Source organism: Odocoileus virginianus, chromosome 3 (genome assembly GCF_023699985.2).
Source record: "Odocoileus virginianus isolate 20LAN1187 ecotype Illinois chromosome 3, Ovbor_1.2, whole genome shotgun sequence".
Classification (NCBI taxonomy): domain Eukaryota; kingdom Metazoa; phylum Chordata; class Mammalia; order Artiodactyla; family Cervidae; genus Odocoileus; species Odocoileus virginianus.
The window spans coordinates 90,243,145-90,262,464 of record NC_069676.1 but is presented as its reverse complement, the minus strand read 5'-3'; the positions used below and the strand labels follow the sequence as shown (position 1 = coordinate 90,262,464).

Sequence of the window (19,320 nt, the reverse complement as noted above, 5' to 3'; positions counted from 1 at the left end):
GAGTAAACTCTGAGAGTTGGTGATGGACAGGGAGGCCTGGCGTGCTGCAATTCATGGGGTCACAAAGAGGCAGACACGACTGAGCAACTGAACTGATATAACTACTTAAGTGACAAAAGGATAATAAACAAGGGGGGAAGATAAAATATACAGTTGCTTTCTCCACAAGGACTTGATATTTTGTATCTTTTATTTATGAATATCTGTGTTTCAGAGAAGCAAGCATATAAAGCTTATAATACAACATGGCGAGATCATGATCCAACATCTACAAAACATGAAGAATGTACTATAAGCATTGAGTACATAGGAGAGGTGATCATGCTGATTAGGTGATATATAACACCATAAAGAGTTACATTACCACTTATACACAACTTTGGACGCTTTTTGAAAAATATATAATTGAGAACAATTTGGTTGAATTTTTTAACATTTAGAAGATATTCAGTGAAATTTATATTGCTTAATTTTGTGAAACTGTCTGCCAGAATTTGAGCTGAAGTTTGAGCTGAAGCCTTGTTTCCCTTCAGGGCAAATACTGTCTTAGCAAGAAGAAAAGATGAAACTCAGCTTGCTGTCCTCAAAGTCCAATGGTTATGTGTCCACTGGCTGACCATTCTCAGAGCCTGCCAGGTGCCCGCTGATCGACAGGGCCGACATGTTTTCGTGGGTGTCTGAGGGCCTTCAGAGGCCTCTGCAGGGGCCCCAGGCTCCAAAGTATCACCTGCAGACTAAATAGGCTCTCCCAAGCATTCATGCACTACCATCAACCAGAGGAAGAAAAAAATCCTAGATAAATGTGATAGAAATTAAAGAGGGCTTCCCTGGTGGCTCAGATGGTAAAGAATCTGCCTGCAACGCAGGAGACCTGGGTTTGATCCCAGGGTGGAGAAGATCCCCTGGAGGAGGGAATGGCTACCCAACTCCAGGATTCTTGCCTGGAGAATCCCATGAACAGAGGAGCCTAGAGGGCTACAGTCCATGGAGTTGCAAATGTTCAGAAACGACTGAGCGACTAACATTTTCACTAAAACATTAGTACTTTGGGTGTGACATGGGAGATGGTAAAAGAGGGGACGGCCTAAATTTTATCCATATCACAAGTCTCTTTTCAAAATATAAGGTATCTTAACAAACAGCTTCTGATAACCACAATGCATTACATGGATTCCATGTAAGGGGTTGGGTATAAGAAAGGAAGACAAGCATATAGCATTTGGGTTATTCATTATAATTTCATTTTCCATTTCAACCTCCTCATTTCCAGTGAGGAGACTGAAGCCCAGAAAAATCCTCTGCTCCAGTTATTAACTTGTGGTCTCAGCTGTAATCAGGGAAGGTCACGTTGCAATCCTGCACTAACTGCAGTTTCAATTCTCACATCAGAATGCACATACCAGACCCAGATTTATTTGTAAATGAATTCTACTTCACCCTGTTAGCTAAGATTTGCCCACAAAAATTAAAAACTTTTGGCTGAGTTATGAAACTGTTAAGTTAAAAATAACTTAACACACATGTTTTTTTAAAATAAATTTAATATACATAATGATTTTTATTTTACCTGTGTATAAACTTAAGGTTTACTTTAAAAGGTAATTTAAAAATTAGTATTAAATTCAGTATCTTTTAACTCAACTGAGGATAGATATCTCAGCTTTCCTGTGGGTATGACCTTGCTTTGCTCTTTGAGTCATCTGAATTACCTAGTTTACAAAGGACCTATTTAGTTTAGCTGAAACAGTAGTAGAATTTGTAAAAAATGATCATCCATTATCTAATATTTATAGAGCTCTTAATAATGTCAGGCACTTGAAACACAGCATAAGAACTTAGATATGCACACATATACACAGAGACCCTTTATTTTCAGATTAGTAACCTTACACATTGTTTTGGCTGATATATGACACGGTTCTCTCTATTTTTTTTTTTTTTTTTTAAATTTTTATTAGTTGGAGGCTAATTACTTTACATCATTACAGTAGTTTTTGTTATACATTGATATGAATTAGCCATGGATTTACATGTATTCCCCATCCCAGTCCCCCCTCCCACCTCCCTCTCCACCCGATCCCTCTGGGTCTTCCCAGTGCACCAGGCCCGAGCACTTGTCTCATGTACCCAACCTGAGCTGGTTATCCGTTTTACCCTAGATAATACACATGTTTCAATGCTGTTCTCCTGAAACATCCCACCCTTGCCTTCTCCCAGAGTCCACAAGTCTGTTCCATACATCTGAGTCTCTTTTTCTGTTTTGCATATAGGGTTATTGTTACCATCTTTCTAAAGTCCATATATATGTGTTAGTATACTGTAATGGTCTTTATCTTTCTGGCTTACTTCGCTCTGTATAATGGGCTCCAGTTTCATCCATCTCATTAGAAGTGATTCAAATGAATTCTTTTTAATGGCTGAGTAATATTCCATGGTGTATATGTACCACAGCTTCCTCATCCATTCGTCTGCTGATGGGCATCTGGGTTGCTTCCATGTCCTGGCTATTATAAACAGTGCTGCGATGAACATTGGGGTGCATGTGGCTCTTTCAGATCTGGTTTCCTTGGTGTGTATGCCCAGAAGTGGGATTGCTGGGTCTGGTTCTCTCTTCAGTTGTATTTGACTACACGCATCCGTTTACTTGGGGCTTCCCTCCTAGCTCATTCGGTAAAGAATCTGTCCGCAATGCAGCAGACCCGGGTTCAATTCCTGGGTCAGGAAGACCCCCCTGGAGAAGGAAATGGCAACCCACTCCAGTATTCTTGCCTGGAGAATCCCATGGACAGAGGAGCCTGGCGGGCTATACAGTCCATGGGGTCGCAAGAGTTGGATACAACTTAGCGACTAAACCACCACCACTACCATCCCTTTAATCACTGGACATTTACTGACCCCTGGCTAGAAGCTTGGTCCTACTCTAGGCAGTGGTGATATAATGACCAATTGAACAAAAACTCCTATACTGCTTACATCCCAGTGGGAGGACTCAGACTCTAAATAAGTCAACAAAAACCAAGATGATTTCCGAGAGTGAAGAGTGCTATAAAGATAATAAAACAGGACCATGTAACAGAGAGTGGCTGGCTGAGGGTTCCTTCAGACAGGATAAAGAAGTGAAATTTGACTGAGATCTGACTATAAATAAATCAAACATGTAAGTGTGGCAGGGGGGAAGGGAGGCATTCGAGGTGGAGGGTGGCATGGGTAAGGGTCCTGGGGTAGGACGGGCTTAGCAAGCTGGAGGAACAGAAAGAAGTCGCCGCCCCTGAAGCAAGGGGGGCACAGGCATACATGGAACAGTGTGATGCCGGATGCTGAATCAAGCTGCTTAGTCCCAAGTGATGTGGGTTCATTATGGGCCCACAGTGGTGGGCTGGGATCACCAGTTTCTTCCAGCCTTGGCTTGCTTCCTGCCTTCTCTGGGAACCTACCATCTAGTCCTTGGGAGTCTTTCTTGTCTCCGTGGGAAAAGTTCTCAAAGTCCTTTGGCTTCACATCACTGTGAACTTAAGTTGTGCAGTCTTCCTCACCCTCACCCCCTCTCCCCCCCTCACCATCAGCATCAGTCCTTAGAAATGCCACTCAGCTGGACACGTATCTCACCCAGCTAGGTCTGCACATTGACAGCTCTGACAGGGCTGGGTCTACCTTGGGATAGAATGGAATTCATTTACTCACAGTAAGCAAAAACTCAGAACAAGCTCCCTCCCATAGGATGCTGCCTTTGTCTGTTAAGACACGCTCTGGTTTCTAAAAGGTTAAGCTATTACATGAGAACACCAGTACTAGGATAATTCAAAGTTTGAGTTCAACTAATTTTTCTTCGAGGCCACTGAACAGATTTTCCCTTGCCATTCAACCACATTCCTTCTAACATATACGAGCACGTCTCTGTTTAAGTTTTATAGAAAGGAAATGGTCAGGAACAGTCTGTGTCTGTGGCTGAGTCACTCTTCCTGGCAGGCCAGCCTGTCATAGGGCCTCAGTCTTAAAAACAGTTGACAGGTTCAGAAGTGTAACCATCCACACCAAATCTGCCTCTATTGGACTCTGACTCCAGGACATCAGGTCCGGTCCATTTATAGGGAATTTGTGTGATTTTTTTCCTGCTCAGGTACAGACTCCTGAGAAGACATAGGCCCTGTTTCCACGGACCATGAATCCACACCTTCTGCTAGAAGCTGCCTCTCCCATCTCTAAAGAAGTACAGAGTCTGCCGGCCAGGATACCCATAAAACAGGCACCTCATCTTGAGCAGACAAGATGGATAAAGTATGCACAGATTACATCCTTCCTATCTGCTGTTGCAGGAGGACATGAAAGGAATTAATGGCATGCCTTTCTTGGATATTGGTTGTGGTTCATAACAAAAGTTTTTATTGAATGAATCGGAACTCAAGTCTCAAAGTAAGAATTCAAGTTTTCAAAGAAACAGTGAAATTCCGAGAGCCAGGCAAAGCTGCTGAATCTTCTAAAATCTCAGGAAAGGCCCCTTAAGTGAGGCTCATGCTAGCCTGAGAGCTGATAACTCTATATAGAAAAGTGCCAAATCCTCTAGAATAATGGTCCTGCTGTTTGATACATTCGGCAGGAAAATCCTGGCTGCGACCAAATGCCAGCTGTGAGAACTTCGTCAAGTTTATGAGCACTTCTAAACACTCACTTTCTCACCTGAGCAATGAAAATAACCCTACCTGTATCTCAGAGAGAGACTGAGAGGACTGTATGAGATGAAGTGTGGCCTGAAGTCTGTGGCTCACAGGTTAGAAATCCCTGCTCTGGGGAAGGGAGAGGCCCAAGGCCTTGAACCAGTGGCAGTGGGACAGACTCATCAACCCAGGGCAACTGCTGTGCATCTAATTTTAACTCATGATGGGTCTTAGTGGCTGCTGAAATTTTTTTGGGGCTTTGTTATTTATATAATGCATGTGCCTAGTCACTCAGTCATGTCCGAGTCTGTGCAACCCCATGGGCTGTAGCCCGCCAGGCTCCTCTGCCCATGGGAATTCTCCAGGCAAGAATACTGGAGTGGGTTGCCATGCTCTCCTTCAAGGGATCTTCCCACCCCAGGGATCGAACCCAGGTCTCCCGCATTGCAGGAGGATTTTCTACCATCTGACCCACCAGGGAAGTCCATTTATATAATAGAAAAACAATTGTTTTTTATTGGAAAGAAAGTGATTTTTTTTTTTAGGACTGGTCATGATTCTATTACCTGGAAACAATTTGATCCTTTTGACGTTTGCTTTTAAGCTTTGTTAGGTTAGCCTTCAGAACAGAACTAATTTTTTTTCAATACAGTGAGTACTGGACCCAGCGATTCTGACTGGTGAGAACATGTCCTGTGACTGGTCTTACAGGAACTCTGGAGATGATATGAAATTATATATGCAATGCATCTAAGCCCACACTCAGAGATACTATGATTGCTCAATATCAGCTGTGTGTGATAAGTCGCTTCAATCATGTCCAACTCTTGGCAACCTGTGGACTGTGGCCCACCAGGTTCCTCTGTCCATGGGATTCTCCAGGCCAAGAATACTGGAGTGGGTTGCCATGCCCTTCTCCAGGGATTCTTCCCGACCCAGGGACTGAACTTGTGTCTCTGAAGTCTCCTGCATTGTAGGCGGGTTCTTTACCACTAGCGCCACCTGGGAAGCCTGATAACTGCTAGCTGAGGGGAACCTGGGACCACTTCTGGAGTTAATGCTGAAAGGCCTCCCTAATGAGTGTGACCTTCCAGAACCGGAGCAGCAGGTCCTGGTGTTGGCGCATCAGCTGTCAAAGATGACGGCCCCTCTGGACCGCCCTCTCTTAGGTCTCCCAGGTGCTGACAGTGTCACACGGTGTGTGAGTGTGAGTGTGTGTGTGGGAGGGTGATCCAGGGTCATCAAGATCCGCAGGAATAAACATGACCTCAGTGTTTCTGGGAGTGGCAAGGCTCCTTCCAAGGTACTACAAGTTGTCAGGACAGCATAGGGGAAAGGCAATTTCAACAGCCTTTGTGGCACATTTCAGTATTAGTAAAATACCCGCAGAACACTCAAGCTCATTGCTAAATGAACAAAGAAGCAAGTCAGTGACCAGGCGTACAAATGAGGAAAATGTCAGCACTCAAATCCCTTCACAGTAAAAGAAGGAACTTCGGTTTGCAAGCTGGGCCACAGCCTCCTGGCAAACACAGGTTTATTTCCCTTTTACACTAATGACAGTCTTATGTAAGCAAATTGAGATTAAAAAGGAAGGAGTGTTTCTGCCTTAAATAACTAAAGAAAACCCCAGACCACTATATGCTACAGCGGTTTCCAGATGCTGGATACCAGTCAGCAAGGACGGTGTCCCCCAGTGAGGGAAACAGACCAGGGATGCCCTGTGATCGCCACCGCCTACTGCCCGCAGAGTTTCCAGCTGTCGGCTCCTGCGATGGCTGGCTGTCTGTCTGGGCCGAGGAGATGAAGCTGGGAGTTCGGAGGTCAAGGGGAGGGCAGCAGGGAAGAGAGCTGCAAACGTTAGGTCCAGGGATGTGTATGTGAGGAGAGCCTGAACGTGGGGAAAGAATATCCAGAAGGAAGGAGCAGAGACATAATCAAAGGGGTTCCCAGGGGCCAGGACCAGGACGTGTTGCCAGCAGTCAGAACCACTGGGTAGGGAATGAAGAAGAAAAAGGCTCCTCCTCTAAAAGGCGCTCTGGTCCAGCCAAACAAAGGTTAAAAGCAAACGCCAAAGGATCAAAGTGTCTCCAGTAACTTAACTATGTTTCAGAACCAAGCTCCGGAAAACTTAAAGCAACACTAACAAAAAGCACTGGCACAATATAAAAATCACATCTGTTTGTCATCTAATAAAAAGCTACACGGCATGCATAGAAGCTGAAAAATGCAACTTTGGGTTTTTCCATTCACGAGAAAACTATAATGTGCAAGAAGCATAGTATCTTGATTGCAGGGCTGGCTATGTGAATCTACAGGTAATAAAATGGCATAGACTATATATAAGTTTCCTACTCTTGATATCATATTATAGTTGTAGGCAATGTAAGCAGTGGGGAAATGGGGTGAACGGTATATCGCACCAGCCGTATTATCTTTGCAACTTTCTGGCAATCTATAATTATTTCAAAATAAAAAGCTTTCTAAACGTATGTTTAAGGAGAAAAATAGCAAATATCTTAATAAAACCACCCAGGGACTTCCCTAGCGATTCAGTAGTTAAGACCCTGCACTTCCATTGCACGGGACACAGGTTTGATTCCTGGTCAGAGAACTAAGATTTCACATGGCCAAAAAAAAAAAAAAAAAAGTCTGAGATGAAAAATACACTGCGATTAAGAACTGATGGGACATTGCAGAAGAAATGATTAGTGAACTTGGAGACATGGCAACAGAAACCACCCAAAATGAAACAGAGAGTGAAGGGTCAGAGGACAGTCAACAGAGCATCACTGAGTTATGGGGCAATCCCACGCTGCTAATACATGCACAACCACAGCCTCCAAGAAGGGAGAGATGAGGAGACAAACCAAAATACTTGAAGAAATGATGGTCAAACATTTCCAAACTGCATGAAAAGATAAACCTACAAGAAGCTCAACAAATACCTATTAAGAGTGACGAGTTGTGTATGAAGGAGCAACCTGAGTTTCAGACTCCCATCCCCCAAAGACTCAAGAGATAATGGAGCCAACCCACAGGTGAGAGCTTTTCTTCTACCCCAGCTAAGTCATGGTGCCTTCCACTGCCGTGAGGGTGTCACAGAGTTCCAGTGCTTCTCCTCTCCACCCCGAAGGGTGGGAAGGGAGCTCGTCTACCTTTCCACCTAAGTTACAGCCCTCAAGAGGAAGCTGAGTAGGGATTCTCCAGCTTGCAACAGTCTCTTAAGTAACAGATCAGATGCTACATTTGATGGAATTTGTGAGCACACAATTACCCAAAACCTCTTGCATTAAATGAACACTGAAAGCCCTCAAAGGTTTAACTTGGTAGCTGGTATGTCTGCATGCTCAGTTGCCAAGTTGTGTCTGAGTCTTTGCAACCTCATAGAATGTAGCCCACCAGGCTCCTCTGTCCGTGGGATTTCCCAGGCAAGAATACTGGAGTGGGTTGCCATTTCCTTCTCCAGGGGATCTTCCTGATCCAGGGATCAAACTTGCATCTCCTGCACTGGCAGGCAGATTTTTTTTTATCACTGAGCCACCAGGGAAGCCGCTTGGTAGTTGGAATACTCAAATAATTGCTTAAGCTGTTTTAAAAATCCTGCATGTTGAATGGTCTGCAACACATTATCTGATTATCCTTAAAAGCAAAACAAATATTTACCCTTTGAATGTCAATTTAAGTGTTTGAAACTACCAGAAGTTAATCAGATTCATATCTGATAAATATGGGAAGGCTATCAAAATGAAAAATAGTGATTTTAATTAAAAAAGTATTGAAGGGGGATATGAAACAGTTTTGTGTCCTGAATGCAAAAGTGAAATTGGTTTCAGAATTATTTGAACAATGGACATCTTAATTACAAAAGTTTTCAAGTTACTACTGAATTTTGTTTTATTGATTTTAAGTCACCATTTTCTTTCCTATTGCGTACTGATGCCTCTTAAAATCAATATAAAGCTTTGGTCAGAGATTAGTTGATAGTTATCTTTCTTTCTTAGCATTTTCTGATCAGTGCATTTTTAGATTGGTGGTGTCTTAGGCATGATGAAATGTAGTATTTTTCAGGATAAGGACTCTCATTAAAATATATGTTTTGACATATTTGTTGACAAGTCAGTTCCATTAGTTAAGTCACCCCGTAAAATGAAAAGCAAATATTGTGTTTCCACATGAAAACACATGCTTTATTGGAAAATAGTATCTGGAAAAAGATTCTTTCCAAGGAGAGACAGATTCCCCAATACTAGCAATTATAAAAATGTGACTTTTATACAACATTTATACACAAATGTTCTTTCACACCATGGTTGTAAGTAGTCTACGAACAAATACAAGTTGTTTTCACTACAGAAACACGTATAAATAGTGTTACCCCACACGCAGTTCAGTAAATAGGCTATGTTAGTCCTGTGCGAAACACTGCTAAATAGGTCGCAATGGTAAGTCCTAAGATTAACTCATAACCTATTACACAGAAATTCACTCAGTGAATGAATCATCCCATCCACAGCAGTCTTAGTAACTCACATTACGGTGGCCATGGAGTTTTCTTCCTGATTACTCAGCGCCGTTCATGGTCTCCAGGCAGAAGGCCCCGGGGTGGTCTCGCTCAGGTCTTTCTAGTCTGAGGCGGCCGCGCTGACGGGGCTGGGAGGACGCTTTCTTCTCCCACTCTAGTTGGGCTGGGACTGTTTCCCTGGGCCCCGCTTCCTATCCACCAGGAGGGAGGGGCTGTCCTTACACTCCCTTACATTTTAGAGCCAAGGGAATGGGATGATTTAACCTTGCTTAAAGCTCTTTCGAGTAAAAAGAGGGCATGAGGAAGAAAGACGGCAATGAAGAGTCGGGGAAGTGAGTTACAAAAACTGAAAACAGCCTTAAGGAAGCCTATGGAGTTGGCATTGGGTAGAATTTTTAAAATAGATAACTTTATCAACAGTTTTGGATACTAGTTAAGAGTATAGACTCTGGAAAAGGAGTTCCATCCTGGGCTCCACTATTATATAACTGTGTGACCTTGGACAGATTATTTAATTAAGTTGTGCCTCAATTTTCTCATCAGGAGAATGGGGGTTGTTGTAAGGCATGTGTGTGTGTAACCCCTACATGTGTTCAATATCAAAATGATCACTAGTTCTCTACTACCTTTATCAAATCTATAAAGATAGTGCTTACATAATTTGCTTTCTCTCTTATTAAACTACTTCTCACCAAGGTGCTAATAATTAATATATTATCCCTCCTATGAATATCTACAATTTAAAAGAGAACGCACAGGAAGGCAATCCTTAATTCAGAGGTTAAGGAAGTTGCTAGTGGTGGAATTTCAGAAATCAACAATAATCCAACTGGGAAAATATTAGATGATACCTCCTAAACATAGCTACTAAGTAAGATTCCTCCCCTTGTCCCAGGTAGGGATGGTGTGTACCTTTGAACCTATGTAAGGTGTGTGTCACTTTTTTTTTGATTCTTGTATTCATATACATGTGTTATTTTCAGGGAAAACAATTAGTCTTCATCAGATTTTGAAAGGACCATAAACTAAAAATAATTAGCAATCCTTGCCGTCTATGCTGCCTTAGTGCTTAAATCATGGTTCTCTGTCCATATATAAGAGATGCCCTTCTAGCCAAACATATGTGTGTACACACACACGCATGTGCGCACACACACACACACACACACACACACACAAAGGGTGGCGGCAGCAGCTTTACTCTGGAAACATCTCTTGAAGATTCCAAAAGAAAAAGGCACATAAAACATTTCTCCCTTTAAGGTCTAAGCAGATAGATGCACAGATTTAGCTTTGATCATTGTTAAAACACTTTCTTCCATTATCCTTTTATTATCTATGCTGTTTATTATTCTTCTCCCTCTAATGAAAAAAAATAAGTTTAGAATAAAGAGAAAAGTATAAAGAAGAGAATATAGACTACTCGAAATCTTGCCAATCAAGACAATTACATTCAGTTATTTTTCTATTTTTATGCAAATGCAAAATATGCACAATTTGTTAAATACATGGAATTATTGGTCTCTCATCATCAATTTTTACCTATCATAAACATCTTCCTCCATTGTTAAATGTTCTTCAAAGCATGGTGTTAAAGATGACTTACTCACTATTTTTGTGCTGTTAACTTCCCCAATTTATTAAAGCTGTATATTTGTTTCTCTAGTTTGTTATTATTATAAATAAAGCTACGGTGAATATCTTGGTACACAGGCATCAAGTACACCTCTGATTATGTATTTGAAACAAATTTCTAGAAGTGGAATTTTGGGGTCAAAAAATTTTAATTGTTTTTCTTATTTATGACTCTGGGTCGCTTATTTCTCATTTCTTAATATTAGTATGTCTTCATTAAAAGAAAAGTTTAATCATATTTCTAATATTTCTAACATTATAATTTGTAAGTTTTCAAATACTTGAAGAAAATTCATATAAATGTCAAAAACAAGGCCCTTTCTTCTTAAAGCACACACATACAGCTAACATAGGCTCATTCAGAAAGTCAAAATCAGCAATGTGTCAATATTTTGACTGCTGAGACAAGAAATACTTATTCCAACTGGACACTGCACCTCAGGAGGAATTTCCTCCTTTTAACCACTGGGTGTCCCCTGAATCCTATTTTTAAAGGTAGGCAGTTATCACCAGATCCTATCTAACAAATGGTTCAGCAACCTCTCACCATATAACTGGTAGAAGGAACCCTCATTATTTTTTAAATGCATTATTTTAACAATAAGTCATTCAACTTTATATTCAGCTTTCATTTTTCAGGGAAATAGATGGATGGTTTCAGACTTTACTAAGTAAGCTCAGTGTTTTAAGAAGGTAAGCAGGAAAAAACAAAAAAGTAACAAAATTGCATCAGAGAAGTAATTTTTACCCCAAACACCAAGTGAAACCAAAATTGGAATGTGAACATGAGATCACTTTAGCTCTCCGTTTCCTGTAAGAAAAGTCTTTTCTTTGAAACTGTATTTTGCAGACTTCAGAATGATATATTTCTGGAAGGTACTGAAGTCCAAACATTACGTACCGTGAGCTCAAATTAGACTGCTTAGGAATCAGAGACTTGATTTGAAAAAGAAAGAGAACAGGGGTGCCCACCTTAATGTGAAAAACCAACCACAAAGTCCACAGTCTTAATGATTAAGATAAACATATGTGTAGAATTCACTCCTGAGCTCTTCCCAAATAAAGTCTTTCTTATTTGATACTGGTCAATTGATAAAAGAATCCATTTAGCTATAAACACCTGGCAAGCAATCCAAGAAATCTGTACCATGTGATATATCTTGACAATACTTATCTCTTTCTGTGTAAATAAACACTGATTTAAACTTTTGTTTCGTTTTATCTGATGCTCACTATGTAAATGCACGCACACTGGAAGAAGTCATCGGTGCAGAATCTCCACTGACTCAGCAGCCTCTGGCTCATAACAGAAACAGCTCTCAAGTGAACTGACAATATCCCAATCTCCAAACAAGAAAGCTCCCTCAGGCCCCAGTCGCGGTCTATCACCAGCCAAGATGCTCCTTCCGGCCTTCCCACCCATGAGCCGGCCACATCCAGGCTCCCCACCCCTTCTGTTACTGCTTCTCTGACTCGATCACTGGTTTCTCCTTCCCACCTCCTTCAGGCAGCCATTTATTAACATTTGCTTTTAGTTTCTCTCTTCTTTCTCCCCACTCTCTTCTTCAATTATTTCAACCAAGAATTTTAGCAGTGAGGGTTAAAAGGGAAGATGGAATGGGAGCTTGAGCAGCTTCAAAAGAAATATTTTTAAATAGTTCATAAGGAAGACTAAACTGAAACAACGTCTAAAGAGGAGTCACTAAATAAGGAGTAAAAAGAAAAAAAAGAATGGGATGCGACTTAGTGACTCAGCAACAAAAGGAATGAGGGAAGAGTTAAGGAACGAGGTCCTAGGAGAAGTAGGAAGAAATAGGGTTTGCATTTCTGCATTTCTCCCTGCAACCTAAGCCTCCGGTGTGGTCCAATGACTCCTTGAAACCACAGTACCCTCAATGTGCTTCAGAGCCACGCTGTCCCCAGGACATGGAGACAGGACATGGCTGAGGGATGGGGTGGTATGGGCAGGCATTTTAAAAAGAAAAGGAAATGAGAAAGGAACAAAAGGAAGAAAAGCTCATATTTTTCAGGAACTGCATTATGTGCTCTGTAAGAATTATCTGTGTTACTCGAAATGTGCTCAGAAGACCACCGTCAGAAGAGTCACCTGAGATGACTGGTAAAAATACTGAAAGCCTGATTACACCCTGATCTGGGCCCAGGAGTCTGAAATTTTCATACTATCTCCAGGTGATTCATAGGCATGCTTAAACTTGAGAAATACTGCATAATCTCACATAATGTCCTAGAAGAAAAGGAACAAAGTTTAAAATAAATGTTTATGATACCAACAAAATGATGCTTTTGACCTGTGGTACTGGAGAAGGCTCTTGAGAGTCCCTTGGACTGCAAGGAGATCCAACCAGTCCATCCTAAAGGAGATCAGTCCTGGGTGTTCATTGGAAGGACTGATGCTGAAGCTGAAACTCCAATCCTTTGGCCACCTGATGTGAAAAGCTGACTCATTTGAAAAACCCTGATGCTAGGAAAGATTGAAGGCAGGAGGAGAAGGGGACGACAGAGGATGAGATGGTTGGATGGCATCACCAACTCAATGGACATGAGTTTGAGTAAACTCCGGGAGTTGGTAATGGACAGGGAAGCCTGGCGTGCTGCAGTCCATGGGGTTGCAAAGAGCCAGACACGACTGAGCGACTAAACTGAACTGAACTGAACAGTGCTCTACACATTTACTAAGCATTCTGTAATAATGCTGATTGAAATATAAAAGACTAGTTTATGATATCAACTTGCTAAGAGGCTTTGACCTCACAATGAACAGTTTTTGGAAGGTCTTAACAAGGTATTATGTACATTGGTATATGATAAAATATTACTGACTATGACAAGAGTCATACATATTCAGTCCTTAAATGATAAAGGTTTCTTGCTATGGGCACAATTTTAGGTCATCCTCCCTTTTGAATCAATCATTCCATTATCTTTTAGAAGCTAATAAAGTCTAGAGAGAAGACTGAAAAAAATATAAATGTTAAAACAGGATATTTCAGGATTAATGTTTAATTGATTTGTCCCTCAGGTTTTCAGGACTTAAGATCTAAAGTCAAGAAATTTAACTTCCATTCAATTTCTTTGATTTTTTTTTAACTTTAATTCTAATTTCCTATGCTATAATGTACAGTCTTCAGAGACAATTTTGGTAGGACCTAAGATCTTAGGCAGTTAAGATCATTACTCCTAAGTGCACTAATAATAATAGCTATTTTTATTAATCACTCCCTACTACTTATATAACATTTTGTATATCACAGATTCTTTAATGGAAAATTATTTTCATGCTCTTGGTTACAGAGGGACTGTATTTTCTAGCAACTGGCATATATTTCTGGGTGTTACAGAGTTGTTTTGGAACAAAAAAAGACTACTAAGCTTAATGAACTACCAAAGTTCCTTCCTTTTTTAATGGGAAAGGCTTGGCAATATATAGTCAACAAAAGAATTTGAGTCCTGGCTCTAAAGCAATAAGGGGCTTATCTTTATTGCCAAACAAGTTCTCCTCATTGCCTAGTAAAAATAACAGTAGTAATAATAATAGTAATAGCAGCTAACACCTTCACATGTCCCAGGCACTGTTCTAGACACTTCATTTGCTTGGTCTCATTGATCTTCACATTAACTCAAGTAGAACATGTCACTGTCTCCATGTGACACATGAGAAAGGTCCCCTTTGAAGGCAAAGTAATCCGCCTAAGAACACCCAGCTAGTCCGGGGCCTGCTCTCAGGAGCTCCAACGTGCTGCCTCTGTGGCCCCGCGGACTGGGGGCAGGCTCACTGGGTTGGGAGTGTGGCTTTTCAACGCTCCCACAGCACGTGACAGAGAAGATGCTTTCACCGTGGTCTCAGGATGGCAAGGAGCTTTTGTCCTGAGTTTGAGAAACTCCCTGCGTTTTTCTCAGGATTCAACCTGAAAACATGTCTTCAGATATACAGGCTGTTTGAAAGGCGACATGATGGCTGGCATTCTATCTGCAGGTTTTGAACTTAAACCCACAGATGGCTCATGAAGACCCCTATGGCAGGCTCCACATAAGAAAATACAGATTCTATTACCTAAGCAAACAAGTATCAGTCGCTGAAAGGCAAGCAATACCTAAAGTACGTCATGATGACATACACACAGAGGCAACCGCGCCGGAAACCACTCCGAGAAATTCCAGAAAAGAGGAGACATTCCTAAAGCGACATTCCGAATTCCTAAACCTCAAGCCCTTCCGTTGAAACTCATGAGGAACTACACAGAGCTAACAAACAGAGCAGAGTCTGCAATGAAAGCCTACTTCACAGGCTACACTCGAAGGAGGCTAGAAAAGGGGAGACTGGACTCAAGACGCAAAAGAGAGTCGTTAGGAGACCACCCCGGGAATTCCTACTACAAAGTAATCTCGAGCGGGTTCTGCTCATCTTCTCACAGAAGAGGCTGCAATTGACTCAACAACAAAGGAAGTCAGGGAACTGCCAAAACTGAGGTAAAACCTCCACCCTGATGGTAACTTAGCAGGACCCTGTGGAGGCTTCCCAGGAAAGACCACCTCCCACCCCTCACCACCTCCTCCACCGGCCTCTGGTTTGCAGAAAAACTTTGGCCTCCTAGGCCTTGCCTGAGTTCCAAAAAAGGACATTTAATCAGATAAGTGAGAAGATGAAAAACCAAAGGAAAACAGGCAAGAAAGACGCCGTTTTCCTGAAGGCTGAGACAGTAAATCTCATAAAATGATACACTACAAGGAGAAAATTTCAGAAAAGAAGACTGTCTGCACCCTTAGTAGGAAGCAAGATGGCATTGCCTCCGTGAAACCCGGGTAGAGAGCCACAGACGCAGAGAAAACGGAGATGGGAAAATAACAGAGTGAAACATAGAGATGCGGGAAGACTGGATTAGAGAAGGCTACGACGCAACAGGGGAAAAAGGCAAAATTTAAACCTGTATTGGAAGTTTCAAGGAGCGGAATTTAGATGACAGAAATAAAAATATGGGGGATAAACTTCAGAAACTGTCGCAGAATACAAAGGTAAAGGTCAAAGAGAACACTGAGGCAGGTGACTAATGAATGTCTGGTCTCAGAATTACATGCATGTTTAAAAATAAACTGAAATGAGAGCAATAATTAAATAATAGACATTCTAGGAAAAATTAATAGAAAAACACACATGTAGGCACATCCTGGCAATTTTTTAAATTTGTAAGAGTAAAAGAAAAAGAAATCACAAATAGACCAAAGCAGGAAAAACAAGTTCTCTAAGAATAAATAACAATTAGGCTCCCTCAGACATCTTTTTTATAGCACAAAATGTCAGAAAACTATGGAGCAACAGGTACAAAATTTTAAGGGAACAGAACTGTTACCCCAAAATGTACAATTTTGTAGTAGCATCTTGAGTGAGGCCAGCAGAAAAACATGCGTAGGATCCACACAGGTGCAGAAAATCACCACCCATGTGCCTTCATTGAAAAATAAATTACCTTAAAAATACTCTAGTTAATGGAAAAAAAAATCAAAATTTAGAATTAAAAAAAAAAAATTGGAAACTGCCATTGAAAAGGATTTTGGAACTTCCTTTAGTGAGTTTAGGCTTCCCAGTCAGACACCCAACAGAGTTCTGGATCTCCAGGTAAGACAGACGGGGACTGCCCTTGGGGCACCTTTTTCAGTGCTGCCTCCTTCTTGGCACTGGGACATGAATTTGTCCAGCACAATCAAGTCCCCACAATTAAAATGGACAAGAGATTGTAATGACTTAACACCCCTTAAAATAACATTTGCTGTGGCACTCTTTCAGAATTTGCTAAGGACGGCTTTATCAGTTGCTGGTGGGAACACTGTTCCAGAAAACTTGTTAACAAGAAACATGTTTTCCTCTCTCAAACACACAGCACAAAATAATAACCAGATTAAATACTATGTGAAATGCCAAGGTGCTTAAATACGATTTTCTATGTATTTAAAAGTGGAAGTGTTAGTCGCTCAGTTGTGTCCGACTCTGTGACCTCGTGGGTTGTAGCCAACCAGGTTCTTCTTTGGGCTCTGTATCCATGGAATTCTCCAGGCAAGAACACTGAAGTGGGTTGCTGTTCCCTTCTCCAGGGGATCTTCCCGACCCGGGGGTGGGGCCAGAATCTCTTACATCTCCTGCTTTGGCCGGCAGGTTCTTTACCACTAGCGCCACCTGGAAAACCCCACGTATTTAAAAGCCACACACAATGATGACTCCCTTCAACTGGAAAATATTTATCTATCACAAAGCACATTGTTTATCATCTTTAGTTTAGGCCCTTTTAGTCTAGGAATGTTCCTTTGTTATCTCAGCTTAAACATAAAATATGGCTTCCCTGGTGCCCCAGATGGTAAAGAATCTGCCTGCAATAGAAGAGACCCAGGTTAGATCCCTGGATTGGGAAGATCCCCTGGGGAAGGGAATGGTTACCCATCCCGGTATTCCTGCCTGGAGAATTCCATGGACAGAGGAACCTTGTGGACTGTGGTCCATGGGATCACAAAGAGTAGGACAAGACTAAGCAACTAACACTAACACACATAGAAAAAAGATGAAGGAAGATACTCGAAGATGGAAATAGTGGCCATCTCTCTAGGGGCTGGAATTCTAGATGACAGTGTTTTTTTCTGTAAAATTTTTGATACCTTCTAAATTTTCTTTAGAAGAAACATATTGAAATATGTTTCAATAATGATACATCAGAGCTACATCATTATTATAAAGCTACAAAAATCAGTATATATAATAACTATGAACATATAATATTATCACAATTTGAGAGGACACACAAAATTTTGTGGTAGCAGTTATAACTTAAGTGGTAAGACTGGGTAATACTTTTGCTTTTCACAAGTACATATTACTTTTGTGATTAAAAAAGACTAATCTCATCAAGAGAAAGAGTATGTTAGAAAGAAATTGTAAAATGTTGGGGTAGTTCATGGACTTTAGAAGGAGGAGAGGTAAACACACTGAGGGAAGAATACCACCAAAGCTGTTATGGTAAAGTTACTGCTGCTGCTAAGTCACTTCAGTCGTGTCCGACTCTGTGCGACCCCATAGACGGCAGCCCACCAGGCTCCCCCGTCCCTGGGATTCTCCAGGCAAGAACACTGGAGTGCGTCGCCATTTCCTTCTCCAATTCATGGAAGTGAAAAGTGAAAGTGAAGTTGCTCAGTCTTGTCTGACTCTTAGCGACCCCATGGACTGCAGCCCACCAGGCTCCTCTGTCCATGGGATTTTCCAGGCAAGAGTATTGGAGTGGGGTGCCATTGCCTTCTCCGTTATGGTAAAGAGAGTTTATCAAATACCTTTAGGGCACAATTTCGACTCTATACATCTCCCTTTCTTTGCCCATAAAAATATATCCATTATTAAATCTGAAGTCCTTAAAACAGGCTCTGTGAGATCGTGTGCATCACATGTCTTAAATTCTATTCCTCAGGACGTCACGGAAATATGCTGCTAAGATGCTCGCACTCCCCAAGGGTGGTCGGATGTGTCAGTCAAACACTTTAAATAGATTTGATTGCAGGTTTGGAAAGGCTACTTTGTTCCACTGTATTTAAAGGTGCTGCTAAATGTTTTCATTTTTCTTTTTCCTACTCTGTAGTCATTTTATCTTTGGTTTTTTTAGTCCATTCAACTTTTGGTCTTACAGTGCCGCTACACCTGAGAAGGACTTAAGTTCTTAACGATTGTCACAAAAAACAAAACATACATTTTCAAAGAAACTTACTCAACTCCATCCTCAAGCATTTATATTGCAAATGCAACATGACAAATGATGTTTTAGTTGCAAGAGTCTATTAAAATAACTGGAGACATCCTAGGGTCACTTAGTGGGTATATAGGGGTCATATTCAAGATAAGTAAAAACCATTTATGGTCGCATAAATTCTGAAATTCACACGGCTGCACTCATCCCCAGGTATTTTTACCTATGACAATATCATAATGGTTCTTGTCTAATTCTAATCATTTTTAGTCCTGGTTAAATCTTCCCGAAGCCTTTTCTGTACCCTTTTCCTTGCACCTTCAAATGAAAGGCACTGAAGGACCTCTGAGCAGAGAAAGCACGTTTTCAAACTGACTTTGTTTCAAAAGCCTGGGTTGGTCCTTGGAAGCTTAACCAGTATGTTTGCATATTCTTGGGGACAACAAGTTGTTTACCCTTTGGAGGCAGATGCTAGTTTGAAAATGGATAACCAACCCCCGCCCCACCCCACCACGACTAAGGCTCTTAATCTTACTTCTTGTTCAACAGAACAGTAGATAAGAAAGCATTTGTGAGAAAGAAGCAGTTTTAGGAAATCTTTCTCTAGTAATTGAAGAGGATAGTAACTGGCTGTGGGTGGCAGGAGGGCAGATACAAGTCCGGAGTGCACGTGGTTTTATAATCACGAACATAGAGTAAAGATAATGCCTAATGGACGATTTCCTTGAGTTGTCTCCAGGGCCATAATATGTCACCCATGACATAAAGAATGAGA

The 19,320-nt window shown here is 41.3% G+C and overlaps 1 protein-coding gene and 1 long non-coding RNA gene across 2 annotated transcripts in view; both read right to left on the bottom strand.

Moving 5' to 3' along the window:
* Window positions 1-19,320, bottom strand: part of CAST (calpastatin) — a 124,616-nt gene that overhangs the window by 86,131 nt on the left and 19,165 nt on the right.
* Window positions 12,920-15,239, bottom strand: LOC139034470 (uncharacterized). Its single transcript, XR_011487015.1, has 2 exons — window positions 14,607-15,239; window positions 12,920-13,057 (listed from the first exon to the last, which is right to left on the bottom strand). It is a non-coding gene; the product is annotated as an uncharacterized lncRNA (long non-coding RNA).